Source organism: Hipposideros armiger, unplaced genomic scaffold, assembly GCF_001890085.2.
Source record: "Hipposideros armiger isolate ML-2016 unplaced genomic scaffold, ASM189008v1 scaffold_105, whole genome shotgun sequence".
Taxonomy (NCBI): domain Eukaryota; kingdom Metazoa; phylum Chordata; class Mammalia; order Chiroptera; family Hipposideridae; genus Hipposideros; species Hipposideros armiger.
In genome coordinates this window covers 3,087,587-3,104,937 of record NW_017731455.1, presented here as the reverse complement: position 1 = coordinate 3,104,937, position 17,351 = coordinate 3,087,587, and positions in this window count along the sequence as shown.

Genomic DNA, 17,351 nt, shown 5'->3' with positions numbered 1-17,351 from the left:
AGAGCTCGCTCAAGAGTTTGAGCTCTGAGCAACAGCGGTTCGAGTCCAGCCCGAGCTGAGCAGCCGCTGNCTCGCTCAAGAGTTTGAGCTCTGAGCAACAGCGGTTCGAGTCCAGCCCGAGCTGAGCAGCCGCTGAGCTGCCAACAGGTAGCAGGATGGCTCAGCGCTAAAAAAAAAAAAAAAAAGTAACTACCGAAAGTAAAAAAAGGACTGATTTTGTCCTTCCCCTCATCTTAACACATGAGAAAACTGAGAACAAGAGACTTCAAGACTTTCCTATACAGCTAATTATCACCCAAGGAGAGGCCAGAGCCCAAGCCTCTCCGAGCCAACCAACACTGCTCTACCTGGCATTGGGACTAACGAGTGGTGAATTTGGAAGACGGGGGTCTGCACATGAAAACAATTTTTTAGAGAGAAGAGAAAACTCACTCAGCCAGAGGAGCCTTGAGAAAAGTGTTTCCTTCCCAGTTGTAGGAAAAGTAGGACCAAACCCAGTGGCACTGACCCTCCCTGAGCCCCTCCACCTCTTAGGTGACTACTGTTGAGGTTTCTCTACAGTAGAAAAGGGAGGCTATGCCCAGTCCTGGAGACCTCCCCTTCCGGTCCTTCTCACCAGGAGCCTCCCTGGCCTGCCCAGCACCAGCCATCAGCACTGAAAGCACATCTGTAAGCTGTGGGGAGCCTAAACCAGGCAGTCTTGGCTTCGGGTGAATATTGTTGGGTGCTCGTCCCAAAATTCTTTTGAGTCTGGCCTCGTGGCTTGGGAATGCGAGGCTGATTAGCCAGCCATGAGGATGTTACTAATTAAATGAACTAAAAGGTCCTTCGGACAGAGGGCCCTGGAACCTGGTTTGGTGAGTCATGAAATCCAAAAGATTTTGAGCAGGACGAGACATCTGACATTATCTAGACCAATGACTTCATTCTACAAATGAGGGCGATAAAGCTCAGAAAGAAAAAGTAACTTGCTCAAATTAAGGAAAAAGTAGAAATACATAATAATAGACCTATGCCTCTGGGGTAGAGGAGAGGAACAATTGTGTCTCATCTCTCCCCAAAATGTAACTGTTTCATCTCGAACCAAGGGCATCTACCTTCCCCCATGCCCTAAATCTCATCCTAAAAATTACTGTCCCATTGATAAGAAGGCCTAGCTTCTGGATGAGTCGTAAGACCCCATCTCTCAACCACGCCAATTGGCTGAGCCTTGTAGGGGACATATGGGAAGTACTCACCTCCTGAGCCGAAGTCAGTGTATATCCCTGACCCTGTGTCAGTCCACATCTCATGGCCTGGGAAGGACTCCATTTAGTTAGTCTTACCCAAGCTCTCCACCAAGGCAGGGAATCACGTTAGCAAGAACCAACCTGGAGAAAGTGGGTCATGTTAGCCAAGACTGTAGGAAAGAGTTTTCCATTTAATTGGTGCAATATAAAAGCCAAGGAAGTGACACTTTACTCGAATCTGAGGAATTAACAGGAAATGATCCCATTTTCCAAATCACAGAGCAAGCATGAAAATCAACACAGAGGTAGGGGATGTGCACCCTGGTCAATCAAAGCAAGAAAGATGGCAATGATGACAAACCAGCTTCCTATCTTGATGTCTGAGATTCGTGGCTCATTAGTCTTCCTTTGCTCTAATCACTTCCATCCATTTCTTTTAAATCTTTAAAAGATTTCTAATTTTTGCCTTTATTTATTCATTTATTTTTTAAAAAAAAGAAAAAGAAAGGCAAGGTCAACATGTTGGCCAAACTCTCATCACTATTCCACTACACTACACCCCCCCCCCACCCTTCCCTAGCCAGCCTCTCCACTAAAATGAACCCCTCGATGAAAGTACAGCAGGCTCTGTGCATTTTAAAGAGTTAGCCTATTTTCAACTATAAAATAATATGTGGCATAGAAAACAGCATGTAGGATGAAAAAAGATCCTGTTTAGTTTCAGTGTGACATTTGCCTGGGGGAAGGAGTGCAGAGCTCATTGGCAAGCCGATTGTTGAAACCCTGACCAGTCAGTTACAAAGTGTCATCATTTAAGATGCCAGTCAGCTCTGCCTTTTCCAGGCCAATCACTCCTTTGTGCTGAGGAGGGGGTGGGGGTGGGGTGCAGAGGAGAAATGGAGAACAGGGGCGTGGGAGCAGGAGAATGAAGGGGTTAAGGGGTCCACAAGAATGGAAGAATGCAGAACGCTGCTTGTTGCTCAACCCTCCTTTCACCTTCACGTGAGCCTCACTGGGGCCCACTGGGGGTGGACTGGCCAGAGCTCAGTGGCTCTTGGTCATGGTAGCTGCCCAGGTGAGCCACCCATAAATTAAGAGAACCCAAGCCTTGCCAATGCCCAAGACATGCGTATACTGGACCCCAAAGTCCCCAGAGCAGGGGTCATTTTCTGGCCCCAGATGCTACCTGACACAGCAGCTTCTAAAGCTATAGGCAAAAAGGTCAACAAATCCGAACCTATTACCACCTCCTGCAAGCTTGACATATTTCTGTGTTTAGACATCAGTGCAAGATCCTGGCTCCCTTTCATGACTCTGGGCTTTGTATCCAACTTACCATTAACAGGGTTCAGCAGAGGCAAGGCTTTTGACTCTCTCTCCCCCCACCACAGCCCCCTTTCTCGGACTGTCAGCCTTTTCTTCATCAACTATATTTGTTACAGTCAAGTCCTGTCAACTGTCACAGCTTACATACAGACTGCCAGTAAATATGTCTTTCCACTCATTAGACATTCCTCCCAGTCACCTTGGGATTTCTACCTTGTCTATCTCACTCCAAAAAACTTTTGTTCAGAAGTATGAGACACCCACTGAGCAATGTCAGCTTGCGGCCATTACCTCAGGAAGTGACAGAAAACACCCAACTGTCACTCATTAAGATCCATTTTTTCCAGAGTTGATGTAAGTCAGACTTTGCCCCCAAAACGAATCATGATTTATTTAATATATTTGCTTCTACAAGTGTCAGCTCATCAGCTTAAAATGTTCCTCCTTTAACTCTATTGAGAACTGTACAGAAAGTTTTCTTTGAAACCTAGTTTTTGCTTTAAGGCTTAATAATTAAAACAGAACCAAGAACAGTCAAGACTCTGCTCCATAGGTGCACTTTGGTGGCCCCTGGTTTTATAATTATATGTACAAAGCAGCCGTGTTGGAATTATCGCTGGACACGCTGGGAAAATTGCCTCCCACTGAGCGAGCTGGCTTTTTCTGCCGGGCGCACTGGGCCGGGGCAAGATGAAATGAAAACCCAGGAAGGTTTGAAAGCAGGGACAAAAATAACAATTAGGGAAGTGCGGAGGAGAAAAATGCAGTTTCTTAATTGCTCGGCCCAAGTGCCAGCGGGCAGCTCCCTGCCATGCTGCAGGAATGTGGCACCCAGGAGGACCCAATGCAGTCCAGAGGCCTAGGGGATGCGGGTAAAGGGGCTTTGGCCACAGCTTTCTGGGAAAGATGCCTGAGGCCTGGCTTTGACCTGGATTTCAGGAGAGATCAAAGCGTGAGCCAAAGAGGAAGGTGATTTGACGGGCTGATGGCTTCCTATGGGGATCTCCAGCTCAAGGTCATTTCCAGACTCCCTCCTCTCTGTTTCAGACTCACTCTGGTTGGTCCTTTCTCCTGGGAGAAGGGGAAGTTAAGCACCTTAGGAGGGGCCACTCGGAAGTGCCCAGCAACTTGATGTCCTTCTCCGGCCTGGCAGCAGGACTGCGGCTAATTCTCACCCAATACCGAGGTATGTTTCCCTCTATTCCAGGGCCCAGCGACCCAGAATGAGGTGACCCCAGAGTGAGGCCGCCCCATCACCAAAAGAAAGTAGCCCCTGCACCCACATATGCAGCCACATGAGGGCTAGTGTTCTACACTGGGGACAGCACAGAACAGTAGAAAAGAAAGGATAAAATCCATGCAAAATTGCCCCAAAAGAATATAGGCAGTCTGGGGTAATAAGTAGGGCTCCTGTCATCAAACATATTCACACTCCACAGCCACTTGTTGGGGTGCAGCAGGGAAGAGCCCAGCCTCCCTCCTACATCGAGATTCTGAGACCCTCAAAGGCCCTCAAAGTTGAAGATCTTACGATGCTAAGAGAATAATATTTTTTCCAGGTGTTATTTTGGTTTATTTCTGCATTACCAAGACAGAGTGGGCCTCTATCCACAAAATCTCCCCAGCTACGTGGCTGAGGGCTTGAATCTCCCCGACCCCAGGGCCCAACCTGTGGGTCAGTGCATCCATCGCTGATAGACACGCATGTTCTGGGGCAGCAGAGGGAGCTGGGAACCTGAAGGAAGAGTCTGGAAGCAGATAATGGAAGAAAGGCACCTAGGAGATGGAGGGGCTACGCCTTGGTCCAGGCAGCCTCACTGCTCACTGAAATGGCTGTGCTGGCTTTCCTGCTGCACATAGCCGTTCTCCAGCAGAAACCAGTGGTGTTCTCAAAATTCAGATTTGAGCACAAAATCTTCCATCTGCACTGACAGACCCTCCCACTTAAAACCTTCCAATGGCTTCTCATTGCTGGTAGGATAAGAGTCAAACTTTATATGAGGCTGTGTAAGGCCCTGCCAGAGCCAGGCCCTGCCTATTTCATCTTAAGATCTTGGTGTCTTAAGTGCCAGACTTGGGTCCCCTGAGCAAGACAAGGGCTGCAGCTCTGAGCCAGGTGGCAGCTGACGGTGAAGAACAGCACATAGCTGCCTGGGAGATGGGGAGGCAGGAGGGGTGTAGTGGCTACTCATTTGCCATAGCACCCTACAGTTTTCAATAGGTGTCCCCCAGACAGGGGAGTCTGATTGACTGAGGCCACACCATACGCTGAAGTCCTAGCTGCCAAGAGGTCTGAGAAAGTGGGCGGTGTCCTTTTCCACTTCTACGCCCCTCCAACACTCAGAGCGGAGAATTCCCCACTGGAAGAAGGAGTTTCAGATGCTGGCTTCCAATAAAAGAAAATGTCTTCTCTCAACTCAGCTCATTGCAAGAATATAGCTTTCCCAAGGAAGCTGACAAAAATCCCCCAACGAGGCCTAGTAGGGGGAACATTTTCCAGGTCTCTAGTGTCCCAAATACCAAGAACAGGCCATCTACCACCAAGCTCCCAACCGTATCCCTATCCTGCTCCTCGACCTGGCATGACAGGCAAAACTCTGACGGAAAAAAAATCACATTGAAAATCAGCCTGCAAATGGAACCCTTTCATGTTGCCCGTGATCTGTAGCTCAGAAGGTAAGATCAGATATGGAAGTGTTTGATGAGGCTAAATCCAATTCCAGCCCTTTATTCCAGCATTTAAAACCATCATCTGTTTTTAGAAGTGAAGGGCTTTAATGTGCAGGGGGTATAGAAGGAACTGTGCTCCTGCTCCTCATAGAATACCAGGGGGCAGGGGCTGCAGAAAGTTCTGGAACCTTTTTTGCTCCAACCCCATTGGGGGTGGGGGGAGAAGCTCCTACCTGCTGATCTCTAAAAATGACTGTCAGTGATTTACAGCTGTGCTGAAATAGGGACCTGTGTTAATTATAAATCAGAGTGGGAGATGTTTAGGATTGATGTATCTCTGAGACACTGAGCCCTAGTAGGCAGCCTTCCCCCAAACAGGAACAAAAGGAAACAGATGTGTTTTCCTCCTCAGTTGGAGGGCTTGCCCCAAAGCCCCACTAAAATCCTATTTCCTCCACAGAGCTATCATTGATCAGCGACTGCCTTCTCCTGAACTCCTAGAACATCTCTTGTCTATACCACTTGTTTCACTTAGTACAAGATCATTCATTTATTTGTTCCTTCATTCACCAAAACTTCGTTAAGTAATACTATGGGCAACTCAGAAAGTTTGAGGTGGAAGGCAACCTGAAGATTTTCTCTTAATAGACAAAAAAACTGAGACAGCCCTGGGGATGGGGTTGGGGGTGGAGGTGGGTAATGACTTGCCCAAGGTCACATCTGTCTTAGTGGGACATCTGGGCTCCCACAGCTCCCAACAAACTGGTCCCCGTTGATTGTTAATTTCCTCTACCTCAGCTCTGTTCTTTGAGGACCAAACATCACCCTGCACTGCGACCCACTGACAAGTCTCTCCACCCCAATCAGACTATGAGCTCCTAGATCAGTAATTCTCAATTCTGGCTACAGATTAGAATCACCTGGAGAGCTTTCAAAAATACTGATGCCTGGGTTCCACCCTAGAAATTCTGATTTAATTGGTATAGGCCCCCAGGCCATTCCAATAGGCATCCAAGATTGAGAAGCACCATTCTAGAAGACACTGCTTCTCAAAATTTAGTGAGCATACACATCACGTGGTGGTGGTCTGACTAAAATGCAGATTCTGATTCAGTAGGTCTGGGCAAGGGCCCAGGGTTCTGCATTTTTAACAGGCTCCCAGATGATGCCAAAGCTGGTGGTTTACGAACCATACTTTGCGTAGGAGGAACAGGGTTTCCCAACCTCAGAACTATTGATATTTTGGGCTGGATAATTCTTTGTTTGCTGGAGGTAAATACAAGTGGAGTTGTCTTATACATTGCCGGATGTTTAGCATCCCTTCAGCCACTAGATGCCAGTAGCACCTCCCCTAGTTGTGACTACCAAATGTCTCCAGACAATACCAAATGTCCACTTGAGTTTGGGGGGGAGCACAATCACCCCCCCAGTTGAGAACCACTGTTCTAGAAAACAAATGTTAAAGCTGTCACCTTGGAGCCCGGTATCTCCTGACCCAAAGTCCTTTCACTATGCTACATTGCCCTGTTAACTATCTTTTCACACTCATCTTGTTTACTAAATTTGTAAATTACTTAAGAGATGATATCCCATTCATTATCAGTCATTGATTCAGCAAATGCTTAGTTGAGTGCCAAGCCATGCACTAAGCCTAGAGGTAATAACAAAGGTAGCTAAAAGTTACATGTGTAATATCTCTTCAATGCTCAATGCAGCCCTTGGAAGTAGGGTTAGCCCCATATTACAGATAAGGCAACTGAAGTTAGAGAAATTAAGTAACTTGTCCCAAATCACACAGCTAGTAAGTTATAGAAACAAAATGCAAAGATGAATAGGATACAGATGCTTTCTAGATGGAATTCATGATCATACAGGCAACACACGCATAAATGCTTCTGACTCTACTTTGGTATGAAAAGCAATAGCATCCTGGACAGAGGGTGCACACAAAGAAAAGTGGTTAGTTCGGCGTGAGGAGTAGGAAGGAGGAAGAAGACCTCACACAGGAGGCGATAATTGAGCCAGATCTGGAAGGATAAGAGGAATTTCACAATTATCCATTTACTTGTCTATCCCCCACCCTCAACACACATGAGCATCTTACGGGTAGGAACAGCCTCTTATTTATTTTTTCTATCTTCAATTCCTGGCATGGTGCTAGGTTTTCAATAAGTGTTTGGAGGGCTGGCCGAGTGGCTCAGTTGGTTAAGAGCTCGCTCAAGAGTTTGAGCTCTGAGCAACAGCAGTTCGAGTCCAGCCGAGCTGAGCAGCCGCTGAGCTGCCAACAGGTAGCAGGATGGCTCAGCTAAAAAACAAAAAAAAAAACAAAAAAAAACCACCAGCCATTTCAATAAGTGTTTGGTGAATAAATGAGCAAGCAAAGCAGATGGACAAAAATGACAACCTGAAGCGGAGGACACCATGAGTAAAATCACAGAGGTGTGCAAGCATGTAGCGTGCTAGAAGAGTACGCAGGCCAGAGGAATAGGTACTAGGGTAAAAGAGGGCAGGAGATGAGCAGATCCGGGGACACTGTGATTCCTGCACAGTGCAGTTTGATTGCCTCTCACTGTGCTTTGGGGAAAAGGAAGTTCTACAGAAATGTCCCCCAGTCCGCTGGATTCCTTTCCAGAAGGACAGGATTCCCTATCTCAGAATGGGACAGATGTCTAATGAGTACAGAGAGGTGAAAGAAAGCAACATGGCTTCACTTATACAGAGAGGGAATCATGTGTATTTTGGAAAAAAAAAAATTCCTACCATGCCTAAAGATTAATGAATCCAAGCCTTGAAAATTGAGAGCTGCTAAAATCACAAAGCAAGACAACCAGACATTTTGTGCCTCCTTAAGGAAGGACATGGCACAACCTATGAATCTTAATCAAGGCTCTAGATGGAACTAGAAGTTTACAAGTGGCACAGAGGACAGAGACACAAGTTAAACTTCACCACAGGGATGCAATCAGCAAATCCCAGACTACAGGATGTTCCATGGGCCAAATAACTTGGTTTCTTAAATAGAAAAATTTCAAGGGGAAGGAAAGAGAGACAGAGCGAGAACTGATTAAAAGACCAAAACATTTCAACCATTTGCAATGTGTAGGCTTAATTTGAATCCTGATTCAAACAAACAGTTGCAAAAAATATAAGACAAGCTGAAATCTGAACATTGGGCATTTGATGATATTAAGAAATCATGGTCAAGCGGGACATTTTTTGATAAAGAAGATGTGGTATATATACACAATGGAATACTACTCTGCCATAAGAAAAGATGAAATACTACCATTTGCAACAACATGGATGGATTTTGAGATTATTATGCTAACTGAAATAAGTCAGACAGAAAAAGTTGAGAACCATGTGACTTTACTCATATGTGGGATGTAAAACTGAAGGCAATAAAGGAACAAGACAAACAAATAAAGAAACGAAAACTCGGGCCGGCCGAGTGGCGCGATGGTTAAGAACTCGCTTGGGATGCCAGAGGGCCCCAGTTCGGATCCCACATATGAGGGCCAGTGACACTGCCCTCTACAGCTAAGATGCTGAACAACAGCTCAACCTGGAGCTGGGCTGCCATGAGTCGCCGACAACGGCGTGGGCTGCAGTCCTTATGGCGGTGGGTTGCCATGGGCTACCGTGTGTGGCCAGCAGCCAGCGTGAGCGGCCGGCAGCCGCGGTGGGCGGCCGTCAGGAGGCCGGCGACTGATCTGCCTCGCCAGGGAAGAGCGCAATGGTGGTGCCAACTTGGGCCAGTGGAGCGGCGTCCTCCACAACTAGATTGAGGAACAGAACGACAGCAACTTGTCTGTTCCCCTTCCCCCAATTCCCCAGCACTGTTCCCATCCCCCCAATTCCCCAATAAAAATCTTTAAAAAAAAAAAGAAACGAAAACTCATAGACACAGATGTCTATGAGGAAACTCATAGACAGTTTAGTGGTTACCAGAGGGAAGGGAGAGGGGGGATGGAAGAAGAGGGTAAAGGGGGTCAAATATATGGTGATGGAAGGAGGACGGACATTGGATGATGAACACATAATGCGATATATAGATGATGTATTATAGAATTGTACACTTGAAACCTATGTAGTTTTGTTGACCATTGTCACCCCAATAAATTTTAAATAAAAAATATTTTGGGAGCATTACACAGGAGTATAAGAACATTTCTATTATTTATTGGTAAACCTTAAATGTTTAAAATCACAGTCTAAATGTTAAGTTCACCAACAATTTTTTTTTAATTTTTTAAAGAAATTATTATTAAGTTTTTAGGTGTGATAATGGTTTTGACGTTATATATTTTTTTAAAGAGTCCTATTTTTTAGAGGCACATACTGAAATACAGATGAAATGACATTAATGTCTTGAGAGGCAAAGGTGAAAATGTTGGATGACACAAGATTGGTCCTATGCTGGTTAATTGTTGAAGTCAGGAGAAATGGTACCTATGCTTCACTATACTATTCTTTTTTCTTTATTTAACAGTTTTATTGAGGTGTAATTTACATGCCATACAATTCACTCATTTAAAGTACACAATTCAATGACTTTTAGTATATTCAGAGTTGTAAATCCATCACCACAGTCAATTTTATAACATTTTCATTACCCCCAAAAGGAATCTTCTACCCCTCAGCCATAATCCCCTAATTTCACTCCACCCCCACCCTTAGCCCCTGGGAACCACTAATCTATTATACTTCCTGTCTCTATAGATTGCCTACTCTAGACATTTCATTTAAATGATGTCCTACAGTATGAGGTCCTTTCTGACTGGCTTCTTTCACTTAGCATGTTTTCAAGGCTTCTCTGTATTGTAGTATATATCTGTACTTTATTTATTTTTATGGCAAATACTATTCCATCGTATGAATATACCACAGTTTATTTATCCATTCATTGTCAGTTGATGGACATTTAGGATGTTTCCACTTTGGGGCTATTACGAATAATGCTGCTGGGAATATTCATGTACAAGTTTTTGAGAGGACATATGGTTTTATTTCTCTTGGTTATAGTCTTCGAAGTGGACTTGCTGGGTCATATGGTAACTCTCTGTTTAACTGTTTAAGAAAAATTAACTGTTTTCCAAAGCAGCTGCACCATTTTACATTCCCACCAGCAGTGCTCTATCTCTTTCTGTATATATTGTTTTGTTTTGTTTTGTTTTCTTTATATGTTTGAAATTTTTATAATAAAAAAAAATGTTTTAAACCCACCTTCACAGGCCGAAAGCCACCAATGGATATCCACCTTGCCGGCCACTGTGACTTTTTCTAACACATCTGTGTCACTTTTACTGACATAGGCGCTCTGGGATAAGATCACGTCATTTTTAACGCCTTTTTGTCTGTTAGGATTTTAGGCACATCTCTTCTTTCTTTCATTTTAGGAATGCAGCCTCTGAAGAAACCCAAAAGATTAGAGTCAGTAAATGACCTAAAGCGAGTTCCCATAGCAGAGGGAATCAGAGGCAGAAAGTTCATCCTGCAACACAGCCAAACAAATGCATGAGTGATGACTGCCCACAACATAATTACATAAAATGAAGGCCACAAAGTAAAGAATTGCTGTGGTAAGATGGGCGGAAGGTGGGGGGCGGGTGACTGAGTCTGTGGTCTGTGGAGCCCCAAGGTTAAATGCTGGAGCATGAAGAGATATAAACAAGAGAAATCTTTCAGCACAACAATTTGGGACGTAATGGCACAGAGTCACATTCTGCAGGTGTACGGCAATTACTTGGCTGCATTATTCCATCCTGGGTCCCCATTTTCTCTTGTCAAGAGGTCTTTGACTGAAGACACAATTGTCTTCCAAAGAAAGGCTAAAATGCCATGTGAATGACTTGAGTGATATGCTGTAGCATCTTGGATGCTCAAGATAAAGCAAAGCTAATGGATTGTACACTAAATAACGTAGAAAAAGGAGAGGGAGAAAGGCCCCACCAGGCCACGGCAAAAGCGCATCCAAGAGCCTTCTCCTGAGGCACTGCTGGGGAACCAAAGCTTTGGTAAAAATGTTGTGGTGAGGACAAAGGATGCTTGGGTTCCTGGGAGTCCAGACCTGACTCTGCCTCCCCACCTCCCCCAACATTCAGCCACGGCTGAGCCCCCTTTCTCAAATCATCAAAAACTTAGCAGGTGTTCGTCACAATTCTGGGGCATGTAGCTCCCTGATCAGCTTCCCACAAACAATATCTCTGACCCAGGCCCAGGGCAGCATTCCCCTCTTAGGTATACCTAATAGCAAAGCATCCTGGGAGATTTCCCAGCCTGCCTGCCAAAATATTATAGTCCAACCCTTCCTAGAAGCCTAGAAGCTCACTAGAATGCTCCAATGAGCAGTGTTTCAAGATAACAAGATGAAATACAGAACACGGGCACAAGAAAGGACCTCAGGGTCCACCTGATCCAATACCCTCTTTTTGCAAAGTAGAATGCTGAGAACCAGAGAAGGTAAGCAAATCTACGAGGTTACATTATCAGCTCCTGTCAAGACGCGTAATTCCACTCCTTTCCCTAACAGATGGTGGAGTTCATGGGGGGGGGGGGGGGGGGGGGGAGCGTGAAGGAATTAAAGAAAACCCTATCTCTAATATGTCTGGTTCAGGAGATGAGTCAGGACAGGGAGGCCTAAGATTTTTATATTCTAATATTTTAAGTAACCCTGACCTAGAAACCACATCTCAGGTGATCCTTTTGAAGATGGTGATAGCCTTTCCTGCAGATTAGGTTGTGCTTATCTGTGACTGTCAGCAATAGGGAATTAGATAATGGGATTTTGGAAATCATATAGTCCACCTGTCTTTATACAAATGAGTGAGGAAACTAAGGCCCTGAGAGAGGGTGATATTTCCCCGAGTCACAGAGCCCATCCTACTCCAGTGCTTCGATCCCAGGGAAGGGCACCACCCACCAGACTCAAGTTGAAGGAAGTGGAAACACCCTGGAGATGTGCCATTCCATCCCTGCTGGTCCAGTCTATCCCCATTCTATCACCTCCTGTGTCCTCTCCAATTCTTCTGCCATTAGCCTGTAACTGGCTAGCGTTATCTCTTATTTATCTCCTAACCATTCTCAAGCGTTCACCCTCGACCATTGGCCTCAGTCATTTTCAAAACCGCAGCCGGAGTGATTATTTCAAAATCAAATTTGAGCAAGTCACTCCTCCTGTTTAAAACCCCTCAGTGGCCTTAGAGATAAACCCCCCAATCCTGATATCTACAAAGTCTTGCCTGGCCTCGCCCCTAAATGCGTCCCTGGAGTCATCGTGGGCCACTCCCCACCCCCCACCCCCTCTTGTTCAAGCCACACTGACCCTCTTTCTATCCTTATTATATTCCCTCCCACCCCAGGGCTCTTTCAAGCACGCTATTCCCTCTCTGGAAAATTCTTGTTCCACTCCTCACTTAATTCGCTTTCAGGCTTCTGCTTGTGTCCTTCCTCAGGGAAGGCTTCTCTGACCCTCAACACTGGGTGAGGCGCCTATGTTTTATCCTTTCATAGCAAAGCTCCTTTCTTTGAGAACATGTATGCCAGTGTATAACCATACACTCATTTGTGTGATGACTTGAACACGATCTATTTCCCCAGACAATAAGGATGAAGTCTGCTTGGTTTCACTGTTTTGTTTTTTCCCCCAGCACCTAGCACAATGCCAGACATCAGACATATTCAGTGATTATGTACCTGTATGACCAGGGCAGTTGTCAAAATATTGAAATGTCTCTGTATCTGTCAGTAATTTACTATTGCCCCAAACCTCCCAAGTGCCCACAATGCACTTGCCAACCTATCTCCTCCTCTGGATCATTCAGACCACCCCGTAATCCAATAATTAAAGGAGTAATGTTTGGCACAGCACTTGGATAATAACAGCTAAATATTTTGCATATCACTCCAGCCTGCACACAGTTGGCACTTAATAATTATGGATTGACTGAAAGAATAATGGTCAGAGCTAGCATTCCAACCCAGATCTATCAACTCCCTATTAATTATTCTTTCTGCTTTGTCCTGCTGTCCCCCACCCCATTCCCCAGTGGGCATAAAGTATTTTCTCAGCAAGCTCTGGAGGGTGGCATAGTCAGGTTCACAACTGGGTCCTTCTGAGCACCCTCACTCTATACTTCAAGGCACCTGCCTACCTTGGCACTGAAACCCACAGCATACAGTTGCCACCAGCAGCAGAGGCGTGCAGGTAAACTTGCCTCGCCATCAGCCAAAACTCTTTAGGGAATACCGACTTCAGCAGAAGCCATGTGACTCTGCAAAATCCATTCACCCTTTCAAAAAGGTACAGCCACCTGGATGTCAGCTCTTGATCAGTCAGTCTTCCCTCTGGAGAAGCAAAGAGAAAAAAGGGAAATCTTTATTCTATTAATTTAAAAAAAAGAGCATTAAAATAATGATATAATTGTGTATAAATACTGCTCCTTACTAGCTACATGACTTTGAACAAGTTATTTAACCCTTTTATATCTCTTGATCTGTAAAATGGGCATAATAATACTCATTTTGCATGTCTGCTGCACAACCTAACAGAGACGGAGTTCTACAAATCGCTTCCAGTGTCAGCCAGGCACATGATAAGAAAGGGACATTGCTGGCTCCTCCTCATCATCTCTAGGCTCAACAGCTAAATGTTGAAGAGTATTGAGAGGGTAAGCAAAAGTGAGCATGACACGACAGGCCATAAATGAAGCTGAGCTCATCAGCCACACGTCTATGTTTCATAAAAGGACAAGTCCTGCTAGACTGTGACATCCAAGAAGGAGTCTTACTTAGCTGATCATTCGCCTACTCCCAACACAGTGCCTGTACATAGTAGGGATCTTTGTTGATAAATAAATGAAACAAATCCAGCTTGCCTTTCTGAATAATAGCGTATACACACACACACACACACACACACACACACACACACACACACACACANACACACACACACACACACACACACACACACACACACACACACAGTGCAAGGAAGACACCATGGACAAAACTAAGATCCTTAAGGACAAGTATGATGGCGTTACTTGACACCCAGTGACAAGCCAGCTGGGCACTTGGTTGAATAACATTCTAGCTAAATGGAATAAACTGTCTCCTAAGACCAGGATCTACCTACACAGACCACTGGACTAGAAGGCTCTGTTGTGAAGAGAACCACTTAGGATCCTAATCACTTAAAATATATATTGTTCAGTCTAAAAGGCAGAAATATGAGGAAGTGCAAATGGCAGAAAACTGCAGCATTTTCCTACTCTAAGTGTGGTCCATTGAGCAGCATGGGCATCACCTGAGAGCTGATTCAGAAAGACTGGATCTCAGGCCCTGCCCCAGACCTGCTGGAGCAGAATCTGCATTTTACAAGCCACCTACATGATTCTCAAGTTTCAGCCATGTTCCCACCAGTTTTCTAACTTGGCTACACAGCATCTGGGGAGTTTTAAAAAACATCGGTGTCTGAGTTCCATTCCCAAGAGGTTGGTCATTTGGTCTGGAATGCAGCTTGAGCAAAGTGATTATAAAAAATAATTATAAAACATAATATAATTAGAATCCCCTGGGTGCGGGGGGGCGGTGCAGCCCAGGCTGAGAGCCCTGCCTAGACCTCCACCGGGCAGCAAACACGAGGAAAGTGCCCATTTTTCCTCATGGAGAATTATTTCCCTAAGTTCTTTGATAGCTTATATCTGGTAATTGAGAAGGCGGCTTTAATGTCATCTGAGAGCCAGGCCCGCACCAGGCCAGGCCTCCACCTACCGAGAGAAGCAGCAAGAGTTAACCCGAAACCCAGCCTTCCTTTTCCCCATTTCACGTGTCCACCCGCTGCTGAGCCCCACTCACATCACCGCAGCTTGTACATCTGGTTCCGTTCCTTGGAAATGTCTTCCCTTCTCATTGCTTCCCTCCCCTCAGGGACATCTTTCCTCATTCCTGCCCAGAAGAATGACCTGGGGCCAGCAGGATCTAGCCCGAGAATGTCCCCACAGCCTCCTCCCAGGTCCAGACCTCCAGGTGGGATTTTAAAGTGATTACATCAGCCAAGGCCTGGGCAGCCCATTCATCAGAAACGTTACAATCCTCCCAAGAATCTCACTGGGACAAGCACAAGGTTCTGGCTAATTTTAAATGTAATTAAAAGATTTTCTTCCTTTCTTTCTTTCAAGGCATGCTCAATTTCCATAGCTCCCCCTCTTTAGAATACAGTTCCTCTGAGGTCTCCTTTTTGTTTTTTATTTCCCAGATTTTTCCCCCCAAATGAGTACACTTACAATAGATGTAAATCCTTTGCTTATTTGGCCTAGTTTATCAGCAGATAGTATTTTTACAATGCAGAAAGGTTTTTAATGGGATGTGGAAAATGTCTTTTCTCCCAAAACACTAATAATAAAAAAAAAGTCCCTTTTTTTATTTTCTTCAAATTGCTTTTTATAACCCATTCAGCATTTTCAGAGACATAATTAAAACATCAAACAGTTTTCCTGCTGGTTATGCTAAAATTTGAATACTTGAGGCAGTCACTATTATTAGATATTAAAATGGACTTGAGTATTTATTTAAAAGATCCTCTTAAGTAACTATTCATTTGGGTTTGTGCTGTTTAATATAAAGACAAGCCCCATAATGTGAAAATACCTGTTTCTAATAAAGACCATAATTGGTAGCAGGAGGATATTTTTTAAAAAATATAAAATATGTATTTTGTTCGCTATTTTTCCAGCTTAATGTGACTAATTTCCCCGTTCAACTTTATCCCTAAGGAAAACTATAGAAAGAAAGGCCATTACCAATACATGAAGCTCAGTAGTTAGCTTTTGTGGGATGTAATTGCTATCAAGAAGGCTAGTAGCTGGGTAATTTTGGTTTAAATGAGTACATAGCCTATAAAAGGATAAATTAACCTTTGTAGAACTGAAATGAGATTCCAGCGAGGGATTGTTCTAGCTCAACGAACACTGGGTCCACGGCTGGGGAAAATGCTGCCCAGAGGGAAAAGCCAGTGAAATGCCAAATGCACATTCCATGGTGCAGGGGGGGGGGGGGAGCACAGGAGCCAACTCAAGGATGGGGCAGAAATGGTGGAAGCCAAGGGCGTTTGTTTCTCTTGTTTTTCCAGGGACTTGTAGACACTTTCTAAATAAACAGATTTTAATCTTTTCACCTCAGCAGGCTTCTCAGAGTCTACAGTAGATCAGGTCAATTCATTAGACACACTGTCATTGCCAGCATATGACATGAATGACAGAGCCATGTCTGATACAGAAAGAATAATAGTGGAGAGAACGAGTGAATACTGTGTTCTAAGAATGGACCCTCGTCTCCCTGGGGCTTATTAATAAAGTGAGATTGGTGAGCAAATCTAGAATACAAGACTGCCTTTCGAATGGCACAGACATTTAGGAACTCAGAGCACAGTCGTTGCTTTGGATTCAGGACACCTTTTCAGCAGAGGTGGCATTTAGCTGGACCTTGAAAAACGGGTCAGCGAGAAAAATCATGTCCTGTTAAGCCTTCGGCCTCCTAGAAATGCCTGTAACACTAGATCATGTCTAAACTGCTAGAATTGATTTCATACCTGTGACTCTACCTACATGAACTCATACTACTGAGTTTAGTCCTTGCTTTCTTTGCAGGATGAAGAATGATCAGAGGATCTGCAAACATTAACTAGATGTCTGCCCCTTGCCAGGAACTGTTAGATGCTTCTGGAAAATGAGACAAAGTAGCAAAATGAACATCTGCAACTGGTAATCTGCTTGAAGATCAGGATGTATACCACCCCAGCCAGCCATATCTAACAACTGTAGGAACAATATGTTGGTGCCAGATCAGTGCCATGGTTGTTGATGCTGTGGAAGGCGAGCATAAGAGTGACTGACCCCTCAGGTAGGAAGTCTAGCTTAAGAACCTAAGTAAGACTTGAACCTAGAGCTGATAAACTGGAGAGCCTGCTCTAGGTAAAGAACTCTCACAGTGAAACACAGGAGGCAGGGAGGAAAGGAAAACGCATTCTTTGGCTGAGACACTTGGCACTTTCAAACCAGAGAACAGATAGTTTCAATAAGGAGCGAGAGATTTCCCAAGATAACAGTTCTGTCTCCTCCCTCC